This window comes from Rhinatrema bivittatum, chromosome 4 (genome assembly GCF_901001135.1).
Source record: "Rhinatrema bivittatum chromosome 4, aRhiBiv1.1, whole genome shotgun sequence".
Taxonomy (NCBI): domain Eukaryota; kingdom Metazoa; phylum Chordata; class Amphibia; order Gymnophiona; family Rhinatrematidae; genus Rhinatrema; species Rhinatrema bivittatum.
The window spans coordinates 124,493,629-124,511,646 of NC_042618.1; the positions used below are offsets into that span (position 1 = coordinate 124,493,629).

Genomic DNA, 18,018 nt, shown 5'->3' on the forward strand with positions numbered 1-18,018 from the left:
CGGGTTTTTGTTTGAGACTGACGAGGCTGAGTTTTATGTTAAGGCCTCGCAGGCCTAGACTTGACTAGTGGGGGATAATACTTCCGTGGACGGAAGAATGACTTTTTAGAGTCCTTCTTAAATGGTTGTTTAGAAGGCAAGTCAGAAGGAATAGATGAGAGCTGTTTAAGTGTCTCATGATGATCCTTCAGTTCTGCAACAATTTGCTGAATTTGCTCACCAAATAAATTATCCCCTAGACAGGGCAAATCAGAGAGCCTGTCCTGAACTTCTGGGCGAAGGTCAGATGACTTAAGCCAAGCCCAGCGTCTGGCAGAGATGGCCGTAGCAGAAAGTCTAGTGGAAGCATCAAAGATGTCATAAGCTGTTCTTTTTTCATGCTTCCCAGCTTCAAACCCTTTATTTAGTAGGGACTGAAGCTGTGGCTGGAAGGCATCTGAATACTCCTGCATCTGCTTCAGGATGACCCTATTGTATTGGGTCATATACAATTGATAAGAAGCTATTCTGGAAATTAGCATAGCTCCTTGGTATACTTTCCTACCTATACTATCTAGGAATTTATTTTCCTTAGTAGGAGGTATGGAAGAATGTGGCTTTAATCTTTTAGCTTTCTTTTGAGCTGATTCTACCACAACAGAGTGATGATCTAATTGTGGTTTCTGAAAGCCAGGTACTGACTGTACAAGATAAGTAGAGTCTGCTTTTTTGTTCACTGGAGCAACAGAACCAGGAGATTCCCAATTCTTTTTTAGAAGGTCCAGAAAAACCTGATGAATTGGAATAGAGGTGATGACTTTAGGGGCATCCAAGAATTGGAGCAACTCCATCATCTGGTGCCTGTCATCTTGTTCTGATTGAAGCTGAAAAGGGACTAACTCCGACATTTCCTTCACGAAATTTATGAAAGAGAGGTCCTCAGGGGGAGAACGCTTTCTGCTCTCTGCAGGAGAGGGTGGTGAAGGCAAATCATCGGTGTCAGTTGAGGTATCATCACCCCAGGTGTCATAAGGATCAGGCTGCTGACCTGTAGGACCATGAGGGGGCTGTATACCTGAAGGCCCCGGTTGAGGCTCCAAGAGATTCGAAGGAATTACCAGGGGCATTGAGAATTTCCTCGATGGAATTGGTGCCGGCATCGGTGTCGGCATCGAAGGAATCGGTGCCGTCATCGAAAATCTCGGTGGAGCTGATGTGCGTATCGCCCCCGAGGAATGTATCGGTGGCGAGGGACGACAAGGCACCGATGGAACTACCCCCGAAGGGGGAATTCGGTACGGTGTTTCTCCACCTGATGAGAAGGCTGTCGGTGACTCGGGTGTTGCCGGTGGAAGGGCATTCATAAGCGCTTCCATCCGAGCAAGCAGCAGTGCCAGTGCTGCTGGAATCGGGTCGGTGACTGGTTCCACTCTCTGTGCCGGGGTCGGTGCCGAAGGAGTCTGGAACCGTAGCATCGCCTTATCGATGGCCTCCTGGACCAGCCGGTCCAGTTCTACCCGGAGACCAGAGGTAACAAGACCTGGCTCTACGGGAGAGGGAGGCTGAGGCTGAGCCGGAGGGACCACCGTCACCGGTGGAATCGCGGCTCCCAAACCCCGGAGGGGTGAGGGTTGCCTCGGTGTCTGCGAGACAGGAGTGGACGGCGCCACTTCTGGTCGAGACTTCTTCGACGGAGGCTCGGACAGCACGGAGGTCGATGACCGATTCCTCGACGGTCCGAGACTTATGACGTTGATGGCGATGTTTGTCTTTCCGATCCCCTCGATCTTCGGGGGAAGGGACAGGCGTCGATGGCCATGAAGATGTCGATGGCGGACGGTCACCGGGAGGCTGTCGATGACGATGGGACTTCGACGGTGCCTGTTCCGATGACGTTGATGCAATCGATGGCGTCGGGGTATGAGCATGGAAAAGGAGTCCCATCTTCTCCATTCTAGCTTTGCGACCTTTTGGTGTCATTAAGGCACATTTGGTGCAAGTCAGGACATCATGCTCACTTCCTAAACACAAAACACAGACTCTGTGTGGGTCTGTGATGGACATAGTACGTGTGCAGTCCGGGCACCGACAGAACCCCGACGCCATGGCCATAGGCCAAAAATTTAGCCGCGGGACGGTCGACTGCCAACAGGCCTCGAGGGCCAAATTCGACGGTAGTCGACAAAAACGACGGCAAAAAACTTACCGAAGTACCGCGGAGTAAAAATTGAAGAAGGGAGACCCCTGAGGGGCAATTTTTTCTTCAAGAATAAAGTTGAAGAGATTCCTGTCAGGAATGTGGTAAGAGCTCCTTAACCAAGTGGCAACTGCTATGCGGAAAAAAGAAGACTGAAGGGAGACCCCTGCTGGCTGCAGGGTTAGTGCCGTGCTGGGCATGCCCAGTAGGGGCCAGTCAAAGTTCCTGAAACTTTGACAGACGTTTTCCGTGGTTGGGCTCCATCCTCGATGTCACCCATTTGTGAGGACAACCATCCTGCTTGTCCTGTGAGAAGAAATGGTCTTTTGAAGAAAAACAAAGTCCTTTGGGTTCTAAAAGGTCCAGTGAGCATGCCCCAAAGTTGAGGAAAAAGTGGGACTTCTCCTAGAAACATAATCAGGCCGATGCTATACTGTGCACTGGCTGCAGTGCACTGTTTAATTTGCAAATGGATGCGTGTTTTGGACATGCGTCCATAACCCAACACCCCCCCCCCCCCCCGATGGAAATCAGGGGTTAACAAGCCCAAAACACGCATAGGTAATAGCACTCATCACATGCAAATGCTTTGAGGCTATTATCTATACTTCCCATGCAAAAAAAAAAAAAGAAGTGCATAGGATCTTCTTAGTGTTTGGCTACTTGCCAGGTTCTTGTAGCCTGGTTTGGCCACTGTTGGAAACAGGATGCTGGGCTTGATGGACCCTTGGTCTGACCCAGTATTCAATTTTTTATGTTCTTATGAGGTGCACATTTTTACTCACCAAAATTAATGACTGCTCCAGAGCAGCTGTTAATTTCGGAAGAGCCCAAAAAGTGTACAGAAAAGCAGAAGATAATGTAGGGTAGATGTGAATCGGTTATTTATACTTTCGGATAATAGAAGGATTAGAGGGTACTCCATGAAGTTAGCAAGTAGCATATTTAAGACTAATCTTATAAAATTATTTTTCACACAACGCACAATAAAGCTCTGGAATTTGTTGCCAGTGGATGTAGATAGTGCAGTTAGTGTAGCTGGGTTTAAAAAAGGCTTGGAGAAGTTCTTGGAGAAGTCCATTAACTGCTATTAATCAAGTTTACTTAAGGAATGGTCTCTGCTATTACTGGTATCAGTAGCATGGGATCTTCTTGGTGTTGGGTACTTTCCAGGTTCTTGTGGCCATATCCATATGCTTTCCTGGGAGTTGGCCGTGACTAGCCAGCTATCTAGGTATGGGAAGACTTGGATTCCCTCACATCTTAAGTGCACTGCTACTATAGCTAGACACTTGAAGACCCTAGGCGTGCCAAGAGTCCAAAGGGGAGTACTATGTATTGATAATGTAAGAGTTCACCCTGAAGTGAAGCTAATGATAGTGGATGGGGTGGATGGGTAAGTAAATACATCTTTCAGGTCACATGCACACATCCATTTCCCCTTTTGGATGTAGGGAAGAATCAAGTGAGAGAACTCATTTTGAATTTCTCTTGGAGTTGATGCTTCTTCAAGCTTCTCAGATCCAGAATGTGTTGCACAGATTTCTGTAGAATGAGGAAGTGTCAAGAGAAGAATCCTTGGTCCATGATGGGATTGGCTCTATTACCCACTGCTGAAGAAATAATTCTATTTCCAGATGGTGTTGTGTTAAGTGAGATGGATCCGGATAGAAAGCCGAACAATGAGGAAGAGATGGTAGCTGGAAGAAACACAAACGGTATCCCTATTCCACAATTTTGAGAACCCATTGGTCTTTTGTTATTTTGCCCCATTCCTCCAGAAAGGCCTGGATTCTCTCCCACTGAATGGAGAGAGCTGTTACGACTTCTGGAAAAAAAAATCAAAAACTCAACCCAGGCTTGGGTTGGACTTATGTTGCTTTAGGCAGAATGTGCTCATGCTGTTGAGGATGAGCCAGAAATTGTTGCTGCTGAGTAGGAAGAGTTGAAAGTTGGTAGCACTGAAAAGATTTGAAGGGGTGTCCCTGGAAGTATGGTCTCTGACGATCATAGACCGAGCATCTCAAAGAAGTTATTCAGGTCCCGTGGAGAGGAACTGGGCCACTACATTTCATTCTTTTATCTGAGCAACAATTTCTCTGAATTTCTCTCCAAGCAGATGTTTCTCCTAAACAAGGAACATCTGCCAACTCTTCATGAACATCGCTGCTGGCTCTCAACTAGGCCATACATCTTGCTCCAACAGAAGCTGTTGAGGTACACAGCATAGAATTAAAGGATTCATAGATTGAGCAGTGTATGACCTCTTCGACTAGGAGCAGTTGTGGATAATTTCCACCTTTAGTAGGTTGAAGAGAAGGGTTTTAGCTTTTGTATACAATCATGCAAGATTGCACCATGTAAAATTGGTGAGAAGAAATCCATGCACTTAGCATGGACTCAAACATTTTTCCCCAAATAGTCACATATCTGGGATCCTTCCCTGGTTTTGAATTAGAATACCTTCTTGTTTTCTTTATTCTTTTCAAGGCAGATTCAATAACAGATTGATGCGGTAATTGGATTACGCCAAAACCTGGCAATTTCTACACTCTATACTTTCATCTAACTTTCTTGCAGATGGGGCTCGGGAGATGGGGTTTTCCCACATTCTCATCTGCAGCTGTTTTAGAATACTGAGAACTGGTATAGTTGCCATTTCTGCTGACATGTTCAAAATTTGGAGAGACCAAAGACCTTTATGCGAGGATCTTTTATCTTTCTGCACATATACCCCAAGCACTTTTATTTATATTATTTTGTATACTGATATTCTGACAATAGCTGTTTACAGTATCAATATAAGATCATACAAATGTAAAAACTAAAAAACCATTTAAAGTAAAATGACAAATACAAATAGTTTAAAAAAACAAGTAATATCTACTATAAAAGTTCATTAAAAAAGACAGATAACATAAAAGCCTCACTTTCTTTGTACAACAGCTCTAACCAAAAGTCTACACCCTTTAATTTGCTTTATATTGCTTCCTCTCCAAACGCTCATTTAAATAACCAATTTTTTTAAAGCTTTTTTAAAAGCTTGAAAAATTGCCTAATCTTAACTCAATTGGAAGGGAATTCCATAGTTTAGGTCCAGCTAAGCATACTGCTCTTTCCAACTTTACTCAAATGGGCAGACCTGACTGAAGGAATAGTTAAAAAACCTTTGTTTGCGGATCGTAGATTATGTTGTGGAGTAGGAATCTGCAAAGGTGCATTCAAACCACTATTTTTTTCATTTAGTAATTTGTTAGACAAAGAACTTTGGGAGCCAATGCAATTCTATCAAGGTGGGTGTAATATGATTTTTTATTTTTTTTTTTAATGCTAGTCAAGACTCTAGCCACCTCATTCTGTAATAGCTGAAACAGTCTCAAGGCATTGAGGAGTAGACCTAAAAGTAGAGTATTACAATAGTCCAATTTTGAAAATATCAAGATCTGTAATACTGTCTGAAGTCATTAAAATATAAAAGTGGTTTCAATTTTTTTTATTACATGTAATGTATTAAAACCATCTCCAACCATATTACTTATATTATTCACATTTAACTCACTGTCCATAATCACCCCTAAATCCTGAGCAGAATTTACTAAATTATAATTAGTTTTACAGACTAATTATTACAGACTAATCATTGCTACATTATGATCTAGTCTTTTGATGATTTAACGTTAGTTTCAAATGTGCAAGTAATTGTTGGATTGAGGTCATCTCTCTCTCTAACAATTTCAAAGTATTTTCAACAGAATCTAATACAGGTAAAAGCATTTGTACATCACCCATGTAAATGTAATGTGTTATCCCTAAACCTGATAGAAGTTTGCAAAGGGGCAACATATATAGATTAAATAAAGTCGCTGATAAAGATGGACCTTGAGGTACTCCGGAATCAAGAGATATTTTATCTGAATTTGAGATCCCCATCTTGACCATGTATCACTCAGATAAGATTTAAACCAAGATAAAGTTTTTCCTGTTAATCCAATTTCTGAGAGCCTGTCAATTAAAATACTGTGATTGACAGTATCAAAAGCTGCTGAGATATCTAACATAACCAAAAGGTAGGATTGACCAGAATCCATACCACTAAGAATAGTATCTGTAAGTGATATTAAAAGCATTTCAGTATTAAAATTTTCTAAATCCGAAATGTGATGGATACAAAACATCATCATCTTCAGTATAGTCAGTTAACTGCTTTTGCACTACCTTTTTCCATACACTTAGATAAAAATGGGAGATTCAAAACCTGTCTAAAATTGCTTAGTATCGTATCAGAGTTCCTATTCTTCAACATGGGCTTTATTATTGCACCTTTTAAACTCTCAGGTATTCTTCCTTCAATCAAAGATAAATTAACAATGTTCGCAATTGGCTTAGCAATAACATTAGATACTGTATTTAATTTCTTTATCAGTATCACGATTAAAGGATGGCCTGTTGGGTTTATTTTTCTGAAAACCAACTCAATTTCGGTTGAAGAAACTAGTTCTAACAGGCAAGACTTGATTAGTTGCTCTTTGTAAGAGAAGAGAAGTCTTCCAGAGAAGGGGGAAATGCTCTGGAGACACGTAATGGGTCAGAGGGGATTCTTGTCATTCTCTCTAAAAAAAACTAATGGTGTGGTTACACTAACCAAGTACCCCAATAAGGAAGATGGTGACTCAGGTGGAGGGGGTTCCCTCAATCACCTCTGAGGTAAATCATCCTGGTCTATGACTTCTGATCAGCTAGACTCCACTTGCATATGAATTGGGCAAAGAAGAACTTTGCAATAGAAGTTCTCATGGTATATTCACCCAAACTGGGGATACTGGGACTCCTCTTTGTGGAAGGATGCTAGGAATACCAGAGAGAAGAGAAAAGAACATTTTCTCTCTCTTTTGCCAAAGAGGTAAAGAAATTTTTCACCAGGTCTGCTATTTGGCCAAGTGGCTGATGTGTCCTCTGACCTGGAGTGGGTGGGAGAACATCTAAGACAACAGGCTCTTGTTCTTGAATTGGAGGCCTGTTAAAAGAGGCACCAGAGAACACATGGAATCTGGCAACTCAAAGTGCAAATCCTCTGACAACTTTGTTGGTGCAAGGGCTCTAGTGATTGGAAGGGATAAAGGTATCAAATTGTCCGCCGATCCTGATCTTGTACAGCCTGCATAAAGTTGTATTGATAATTTGACATAATGTAATTGATGTGGGAAGGCACCACTGTCCGAAGCTCAAGTCAATGAGTGCATCGTGAATCTGTGCTTTGACTGTATTAATGTTTTAAGTCTTGTTGGCATCAATGTCTTATAAATCTGATGGTGCTGGATGCTTTGATGGTGCTGGATGCTTTGATGGCTTCATGGTCGTATGCTTTGACTGCATTGATGCATGCATTGACAGCATAGAGCATATGTGCACCAATGATGCATATGTAGATTGTACGGATGTTCTATGCATCAAAGGGGCATGAGTGCAGTTTGTCAACAGTGCACTGTGCATCAGTGCCTCATGTATTGATGGCCTCAGTGTTTCTTTGATTCTGGTTGATCTGGTGGCTTCACAGAGTGATGCTGTTTTCTCTTCCATGCAGGTTGATAGGCACTACTCAATCCCCAAATATCAGCCTGCCTGCTGAAGGGGAAGTTTTTGAGGAGCTCTGGCTTAACTCTTTTCCTGGTGAGGTAGATGCTGCTGCACTGCAGAAAGAGCAACTGCAACTTCTAAGGGACTCCATTTTATAAGTTCTGGAATGTTGTGCACATGGGAACATCTATGCACAAGCATACCTGTTGGTGTGGTCGTGCTCCAGTCCCAGGAAACAGTAACAGGGTTCTTATCCATCTGTAATGAACGTAACCTTGCTGCAAATACAGGATTTTTGATCCTACTTACCATGGCCTTTTTAAAAAAATTGTTTTTTTCCTGGTAGCACTGAAAAGTGCTGGTGAGGATGATGCTGGGGCAATGAGTTAACCTTTATAGTGAAAAACACATAAAAGTGAAGAGAATTGTAGGAAAAAAAAAGTCAAGAGAATGCATCCGTGCTGTACTCAAATTTAAAAAAAAAAACAAAACTGGGAGGAGCCTCATGAGGCAAAACACCCACATGGGAATTTACACACGTGCTCAGTAGGAGCTGAAAGTTCCACTAGTTCAGAAAGACTGGTCCTTTGGGTGCCATCGGATAACATCACCCACACGTCATGGCCAATTCAGCCCTGCTTAGTGACTGAAAACAGCCTTTCCATACCCAAGCGCATACTTCATAAAGCTGGGAGGGGTCCTGTTGTGTTTAGCCACCTCCCCTAGGGCCAAGGGTATCTGTTGGAGAATAAAAACAAGTTTGTTTACCGTAAACTGTGTTTCCGTAGATAGCAGGATGAATCAGCCATGCTGTCTTGGGCTGTCTGTTCAGGCCCGGGAGGTGGAGCTTCTCAAAGCTGTTTCACAGAGCTTAGCACTGTGCGGCTGCGCATGAGTTCCCGCGCTGGAAAAGCAGATTCTCCTCAGTCTGTAATATAGCAGTAGGTGAACATAGCTAGTTCATAAGGCTGTGTGTCCAGGGAGGTGGGTGGGTTCGCATGGCTGATTCATCCTGCTATCTACGGAAACACCATTTACGGTAAGCAAACTTGCTTTTCCCGTCGATAGCAGGGCTGAATCAGCCATGCTGTCTTGGGAGTCCCAAGCTAATGGTCACGCATGTGTTTGTGTTTCCTCCATTGTGGAGGAGCGTGACCGTGGAGTGTGGACAGGCAGCCGAAGTGTTCACCTTTGAAGGGTATTGAGTATTGCCCTGCCCTGTCTGGCATCATCTGCCGTCTGCTGCGCTATGCAATAGTGCGATGTGAAGGTATGTATAGATGACCAGGTTGCTGCCTTACATATATATCAATGGGTGGAACAAGCTGCAAATGGGCGATGGACGCAGATACTGCTCACACTTGGTGTGCATGTGGGGGCAAAGAAAGGCGGAGGCCGTTCTTTTCATGACAAAATTTTATGCATTGTACAATCCAGCTGGATATGGTCCTCTTGGCTACCGGCAAGCTGGGAAAATTAGGGTTAAAGGTGAGGAAGAGCTGTGAAGGTCTAGCGTCTGACAGTTCTGTTTTTGTAGTACGCTAAGGCTGGTAAGAAGAGTGTGCTGTGGACTGCAAAGGCATCGAGAGCTTTGCAACGTTTTGAGTTGTCATGCGTCGATGAGCCGTGCGTCGATGTGCCGAATGCTTCGTCCGCTTAGATTTTCCATGCTCCGACTTTTTTGGTGTCTGAGCGGGAGCGAGCAGGTACAGGTCCCTGTAACCCAAGCGGCTCATGAGGGGCTTTTTGAAGAAGAGGAGTCGAGGCCTCAACTCCCTTCACCGGCCCTGGTTGTATTTCAAACCTGGCCGAGGCACCCTCCAACGAAGCAGACCTTTTTTGCTGGTGTCTTCTTCAGTTTCTTCGCTGGTCCCGGTGAAGACTGGATCAAAGGAGGAGACTTCAAATGCGCAATCTTCTCTGCGTGTTGCCTTTGGGTCGGCATGAGGCTTGGTCGTGCTCCGGCCCAGGCTTAAATCCTGAAGGCTTAGGGGCCATCACTGCCGATGAGGAAAATCGAAAAATGGCAAAACATCTCTTCAAAGACGAGGAGGAGAAAAACCCCACGTGAAGTCTGCTCACAGAAAAAAAAAAAAAAAGACTGAGGAAACAAGGGAATCGCGCGGGAAGATCACTGCGCAGCCGCACAGAGTTAAAAACTCTGAGAAAACTCCGCCTACTGACTGGTCGTGATGCATTCCCAGACAGTATGGCTAATTCAGCCCTGCTATAGACGGAAAGATGCTAAAATAAAGTTCTTCAACATGCCATGAAATAAATCCTTAACAGACAATAATACTATACTTTCACTTCACTTGCTATGTATGTTGAGACAAGTAAGATTGGAACCGGTTTATGCTATTTCATCCATGCCTAGAACCATAATGCAATTTAACAACAATGTATGATTGACATTATTCAAAGGCTGATGTCATGTTGAGAAAAATAAGAGCATCTATACCCTCATCAGCTTTCAACCAAATATTAAATAATGCAAGAAGTAGTTTCTGTACTGAAACCCTTTCGGAAGTTGGACTGTTTGGGATGAAGTGCATTTGTCTTTTCTTTAAAAAAAAAAAAAAAAAAATCTGAACTCTAACATACAGCCTACTCCATAAAGTTTAAAACAAATGGGATTTTTGATACTGATCAATAACTGGCTAAAATTACAGGGTCAAGATCAGGCTTTGATATTGGTTGAATTATTATTGTCTCCTTTAATAAAGTAAATATTGAACCACTCTCTAAACTTGTTTATAAGAGAGCAAAGGAAAAGGCCTAGTTCTCCTTTCCTAAGTAGCATAGATAGAAACCGGTCTAAAAATAAAATTATAGGATTCATTGTGTTTAAATACTTTTCAGTAAGCACAGTTAAAAACTGTAAACTTACTATCCAACATAACAATGGAGGGCATAAAAAGATAAAAAGGCTAGGGTAGCCATCTCTTGTGAATTAAGCTTCTGGAAATTCATTTCCATTCTCAAATATTTTAGGCTCAAATCATCTGCTGTGGAAATACTAACAGACTCAAACTCTCTCTTACTCTAATTAACTCTGTTATTTGAACTTTGGTATAGAAAAGTTATAAATACATAAATGCCTTAAAATTTTAGTTGTCACAGATGACTGTCTGCATTAACTAGCTCTGACTTGTAGAATTTTGTCTTGGCATTTTTTATTTTCTGGAATTTTACTTTTTTGCCATTACCTTTTTACACATCAGTTTTGGCTTTTAAGCAGGGACAATCCTGAATGATACCACATTAAGTTTATTTTTGTAGACACAGAGTTTAGCAGGGCCAACTTTATAAAAAGCAGCACAAAGAGCTGAGTTCCAAGACTCTACTTGGGCCTGCAATGAGGACAAATTTCCAATTCCTTTCAAGAATTAACATCATCCTTTAAAACATCTAAATTGATGTTCTGCATACCTCTATAAAAGAAAATTGTAGTCATTTAACCTGCCTGGAATAAATAGAAAAGGCTATTAATCTATGCTGAAATAGAAGGGAAGCCTACAGAGACTCCTAGTACCCTCCACTCGTGGTAAGAACTCACCCTTCACAGCTCCGACTCTTGTCCAGGACCCGCAGAGGGTCTTCCTCCATCTCAGGTGCCTGCAGGAAGGATGAGAAAACCCAATTGGCATGTCGCCGAACAGCTGTGCCAATCAACCCAATCCATTATTTTGCTGTGTCAGACATTCCTTCTCGATTAGAGCCAGGCACAGAGGGACCAGTTCATAAATTCGGAGCTCAATGGTATTTCTAATACAGCTTTCCATGTAGGCTTTAAGGTGATAGACTTGGTTTTTAGATCACTGCACCAATTAGGTCCCGCCTATTTAACAGAACATCTTATACCTCATGTTCCCAGGAGAATGCTCTATGCTGCATAGGAAACATTCTTACAGTTCTCCCCAAAGGTGGCGAGTTTATGGAATAATAGGACAAAGGCAAAGGGCATTCTCATTTGCTGGCCCAAAGTTATGGAATATTGTGCGCTTAGAAAAAGAGGAGGTTAAAAACTAAATAGGCTAGGTTTTCATAAAGTTGTGAAGTCATGGCTCTTTGGCTTAGCCTTTTAATAATGGAGTGGGATAAATCAAGATACTCGATTAAGCCTGCCAGTTTTAGTGTTGCTATGAAATTTACCAGTTCTATGACAATTCGCTATGGTTTTATTAAGAACGTTTAAGTTATGTGCTGGTAGAAGATCTGCATTAAATTTTATCATCAACTAATTTTGTGGATAATGAATTGTTGCGTCTAGTGTGGCGATAACTGTATTATAATTTGATTTAATATTTTATTACATAATCACTGTATATAACCGTTTTGAGCATAGAATTTGTGGAAGAACAGTACATAAATATAAATAACTAAACACCAACTGGGAGGCCACTCTTACCAACTCCTCAATAATGAAGACTTTTTTTCAGCCGCTGCAGCAGGATCCACAAACAGATCCATGAAGGTCTGTGCACGTATTGGAGAAAAGGATAAAGGGCCGGGAGTGTTGAGGATAGATCCTTAAGCTCCTCTTAGGTTTCATCATGGTTGACAAGACCAGACACAAAAATTATCTAGCACACCTCCAGCAATATACAAAGTTCCATACAAATGCTTCTCTCACAAAGCCACCATCTTGGATCACTGCAAGAGTCATCTTTTTGACAGGAGAGCAGAGCCCCAAACGCATAAAGCTAAGACACCTAGACTGTCTGCAACACCACCCTGCTAGCCAATCAGGAATAAAGATCAAGAATGAGAAAAAGTATGGTGGAAAGAGAAGGCTAAGAGAAAGGAGAAAGAAGGAAGGTTGAAAGGAAATGTGACAAGAACAAAAGATAGGCAACAGAAAGAAGTGAAGAGGTATTAGACAGAAAAATGTAGAAGAGCAAAATAAAAGTGAGATGAGAAAGTTGTGTGTAAATGTTTAGGCAACCCTAATCAAATTGTATGTTTCAATCCATCTTTAAAGGGGCTGATGTAATAAGCTGTGCTGAGCCTATTGCAGGTTTTTAACTTATGTTTTAGCATGGATTTTTTGGCGACAACCTTGCCAAGGTAATTAAGGGTTTAAGCACAAAAAATAAAAAAAACATGCTATAAAACCCAAGTCAAACTTAGCACATTACCCTGCAATTCAAGGAGGTGCACTAGTGGGGAGGCTTCCTAGCATGTCTCCTTTTAGAGTGAGAAGTTTATTGCCTGGTCAGAGGCATACACTAAAAACTTCCCGTGGGCTGGTATGCCAAACCCCCTCACCTTATAAAAGAGTTGAATCAAGTCAAGTTGGGTCAGGTTGCATTGGGGCATCCATCAGATCTGGTCGGCCCAATCAGCTTCCTCCCTCTCATCTTAAACAAATAAATCAGACACAGCCGAACTCCCCCACCCCACCATCTGCCCAGTGTAGCCCTCCAAATTCTACCCCCCCCCCCCCCCCCCCGGAACCCCAGCCAGACAAGTCTCTACACCTCCTCTGGCTAGGATGCTCTCAACTGACAGCTGACTTGTCCCTCCATTGTCATATCAGTGAAAGGACCAATCTCTTTTCAGAAAACGTTCCTTTCAGAATTCTGAAAGGGGGTTGCTCTTTTCAAGACATGTAACAATGAAGGGACCAATCTACTGTCAGTTGACAGAACAGCCCAGCTAAAGGATGTAGGGGTCTTCTCCGGCTGGGGCTCCCGGTGGCATTGGTGTGGGTGGTATTTGGAGGGGGTCCGCTGAGTAAATGAGTAGGAAGAAGCCGGTGAAAGGGAGGGGTGCCAGAAGTGTCCACGATCAGACATGATTATAAATAAAGGTGAGTGGTTCGGCATGCTTGGAGGAGGGAGGGTGGAGAGTTCCGCTCAGGCCCCTAAAGTTTGTTGTTTTTTTTGGGGGGGGGGGGAGAACTCCAGCCAGTCATCCCAGCCCAACCCAACATTGTGCTAAAGTAGGAGGGGGGGAGGGGGAGAGAGAGGGAGATGGGAAATCCAGGATCAGGGAACTTTTGTTTTTCCTTTTTGCTTGGGTTTTCGGATAAACATGCAAAATGACCATGGAATAAAGAAGAAAAAGCTGTTTAGCGTGTTTTTTTATGTATGTTCTATTAACGTCACTCGCTTACTGCATCATCTGGGGTCCACTTATTTTAGTGTATGCACACAATAAAACTAGCTCTAAAATCAGATTTTAACATGGGTTTTATTAAATCAGTCCCATAGTGAGCAGAAGCTGACAAACTCTACATCACAATTGTTCAACTTTATGCGAGGAGTCAGATTACATTTTTCTTTCACACCAGGGGGCTCGCAAATAATGTTCACATAGCTAACACCAAAAATGTGCATTTTTATGAACAAGCTTCAAATAAAAAATTAAGCAAATAGTCTTATTACTTTATTTTTTTTATTTATTTTATTTATTGTTTTTGTTATACCGAGTTTCATGACAGGCATCACATCAACCCGGTTTACAATTAACAAAGTGTGAAAGGCATAACGTAGCGTAATAACAATATTCTCAATAAAAACCTTGAACTTTAAATACAGGGAATCAGAAAAGGATGTGAGAAAGTTACAAAAAACAGGGAAAATTAACTTGGAACTGGAAGAGGGGAGATAAAGGAACAGAGCAATATTTACATTTCAGCCAATTAATGTAGAAGAGTAACAAGATGAGTAAATAAGACTATGCGAATAAATGTGGCGGTATATCACAGTGAGATGGAACCTATGTATCTAGAAGGCTAAGTATGACAGAGAATATGAATAAATATAACACAGAATTTAGATCCAGTTGTGCTGTTGCGTGAAGGTTTTATTCAGTTTGTTAAATATATTACTATTTAATATATTATTAAATATACTATTTAATATAAATATACTATTTAATATAATATAAATATAAATATAAATATAAATATATATAAATATAAATATAAATATATATAAATATAAATATAAATATACTATTTAATATATACTATTTAATATATTTAAGCCTATTTAGTTTTATTCAGTTTGTTAAATATATTACTATATTTAACAAACTGTTTTTAATGACATATTTAACATGAGCAAACTTGGAGTTGACTGTCCATCTGCAACATGTTATTAGCAGGAAGCAGTGGTGAGCACATGGCCAAACAAAGTAAGTTCAGGCGAGGAAGAAAGCATGTAAGTCAGTAGCTCAGGTAGCCATCCCAGCACAAACAGGAGCAGTACAGATGGCCCAAGTAGCAGGGCTGGCAGGAATCCAAGGCCCTACTTGCAGAAGAGAAAGTGATACTGGTAGGGACCCTAGGCCTTGCCAGTCAGAGGAGATCCTCTCAACTGCAGACTGCACTCTCCTCACAGCTCCCCCAAAATGCTCTTTTCACTACTCCCCAATGACACCAGAACATTCATCTCACTTCAAAGCCCCACAATTCAAGAAATACCTGCAACCCCCCCCCCCCCTCTAAAAAAGAAAAATAAATCCAGAACACACTATAGATGCCCCCCACATCCCCACAAGTATCTAATCTCCCCCAAGCACATATAGGGAAGAGTGAAACCCCCATTCTCCAGAGCTCTCCTCCTATCAGGCCAGCAGAAGCACAGCCGAGAGGAAAAGCAATACATTTTCCACTCAAGATGGCAAGGGGGTGGAAAAAAAAAAGCCACTGCATCCAAAGAGCTTGCAGCTGCCTAGACTGCTCCTTCCTTGGTAGGAGGGGAAGGTGGTTTAAAAAAAAAAAAAAAAAAAAGTACTAGGGACACAGAGATGTGAACCTAGTGCTTTATTACCCTTGGGAATTAAAAAAAAAACCCCACAAACTTTGCCTCCAAGAACTCCTAACCACCTTCTCTCATCTTCCTTAGTAGGAGAAGATAAAAAGAAAAAAAAAAAAAAACCCACACCTTTACAGAAGCTCCTGCTTCTCTTCTACCAGATGGAAGAAACGCAGCAGCAAGGCATTCCCAAACATTTTCAATGCCCTTTTAATTTTACAATTCATTTCATTAGCACATCACAGACTGAGATTTTTAAAACTGCTTCAGCATGCCAGTTACTCTGTACCAACTGACAGGCCATAAAGAAATGTTTGGGGACCACATTCTACTATTATTTAACATTTTTATAGGGCTACACAAACCACAGACAAGAAACATTCCCTGCTCAATACAGCTTACAATCTAAATTAAAAAAAAAAAAAAAAAAAACACTTACAGGTCAACACCCAATTTTTTAAATTAGTGAATGAGGCTGAAGATAGACCAACTGGCTTAAGATTTAGAAGCAGCCTCAAAAAGACGGGTTTTTAGTTGGGATTTAAAAAAAGATGAGAGGGAGAATGACATACCAGTTCAGGATGTCTATTCAAAGCACATTGGACAGCCAGCTGGAAAGCATGGAGTCAAGATTTGGCAGTAAAGGAGAATGGCATAGATTGGAGTGACTAGTCGAGGAGGGGTGTAGAGAGAGAAGAGAGCGGTAGTGAGGAGCTGCAAAAATAAAGGCACTTGTAAGTGAGTAAGAGGAGTTTAAACTGTATACGGGAACAGATAGAGCGTCAATACAGTGATTTCAGCAGAGAGGTTATATGGGTGTAGCAACTTTGGCGAAAGATAAGTTGCACAGCCTATGAGTCACAGAATGCACCATGTAGAGCAGGCATGTCCAAAGTTACACATATCTTTTTGTAATTTATAGTCCAAAGTTACTATTCATTGATTTTGACAGATTAAAAAATAGTGAATTTGTCATGTGCAAGATTTTGGATTCCCTTCCAGTTTATTCATTTTACGTATTTTAAGAAATTTCTTTTGCACACTCGTGGCTTGTACATTCGAGGCAGATTACAAAAGCATACATACATAATGTGTTAAATACAATACAAACACTGTCACTCATAAAAAGACAAGTTAAGCAAATTATCGCATTCTTGAGTGCCTTCAGGCAAATTATAATGTCCAACTCCATAATCTTGTCCAGTCTAGGGCTGTTAAATGTGGAATTCTATACCAAAAGCCTGTGTCCATAAATGGGTCTTTAGTGCCTTCTTGAATAATTTCATGCAAGTTAAAGAATGCAATATTTCAGGTTGGAAGTTCCAGTATCATGGACCTGCCACTGAAAGCTATCTCCTCTTGTCACTTCCAGATCAGCCAGTTTTGGGAATGTAATCTCAAGTAGATGTTAGCTGATCTAAGTGATCATGGGAGTTTATCCAACCGCAAGACAGCATTAAATCAAGAGGTGGAATCATTATGCAGAAATCTATGTATAAGAGAGGCTAGTTTATATTGGATCCACTATTGCACTGGCTACCAGTGCAGAGATGACAATATAGGAATAATATGGTCCTGCATTTTAGCACCTGTCAGAATCCAAGCAGCAGAATCTTCCACTATTTGCATTGTTCAAATAGCACCAGCTGGGAATCCTATATGTAATGAATTGCAATACTCTAGTTAGAAGAAAAGTCTAGAGAAGAAAACTGAAGTTCTGTGGGTCAACAAGCACAATTTAAGGATTTTTCACTGTAGTGCTAATTTGGACTTTCATTGATAAGTTGGAATCACTTACGCCTAAGGTTTCTTATTTTTGGTGAGATTGTGATGCAAAGATCTTGAAAATTAAATGCAGAAGGAATGTCAAAAGAGAAAAGGTTACACCAGTAAGAATGATCATTTCAGTCTTTTTGACATTTAACTAATCTATTATGAGATAATCACCACTTCACAGAACTTATACATAGCAATACTAAATCAAATATTTCAGAACATGAGAAGTGGAAAGGGACAAAATTGGTATGTCTCTGCATAAACTATAAAGTTTATACCAATGACAACCAACACTTTGCATAGTGGAGAAAGGTAAACGTTAAATAGAATTGCTGATAAGGATGGATGAACCCCCAGATACTCCAGTGGTTACTGCATTCTAATCAGAAACCACATTCCTAATTCTAATTTGTTGGGTATGATTAGACAGATAGGAAAAGAATCATCTCAGAACTAATAACAGGTATCCCAAAGGACTGCAGAGCAGAATTTTGTGATCCAGTGTATCAAATATAATCTAAGAGGACCATAACAGTCAATCTTCCTGTCAAAAATCTAATAACCATATCAAAGCTTGAAAGCAGCAGGGTTTCAGTGCTAAAATATTTTTCTGGAGCCAAACTGCATTTTCTCCAATGAAGTCAGTGAGGTGCCATGCCAGATTCAATTACCTTTGCCAAAAATGGTAGGGATGAAATTGGTTGATAGTTATACAAAAAACTG

The 18,018-nt window shown here is 41.3% G+C and overlaps 1 protein-coding gene across 11 annotated transcripts in view; it reads right to left on the reverse strand.

Annotated features, from left to right (window-relative positions):
• Positions 1–18,018, reverse strand: part of MTA1 (metastasis associated 1) — an 885,916-nt gene that overhangs the window by 779,144 nt on the left and 88,754 nt on the right. Inside the window, exon 2 of one of the 11 annotated variants that reach the window (XM_029598824.1) lies at positions 11,310–11,368. The exons of the other annotated variants lie outside the window; for them this stretch is intronic. The gene's annotated coding sequence lies outside the window, so the exon portion shown is untranslated. The remainder of the gene's footprint in view (positions 1–11,309; positions 11,369–18,018) is intronic. 11 annotated transcript variants of the gene reach the window in all.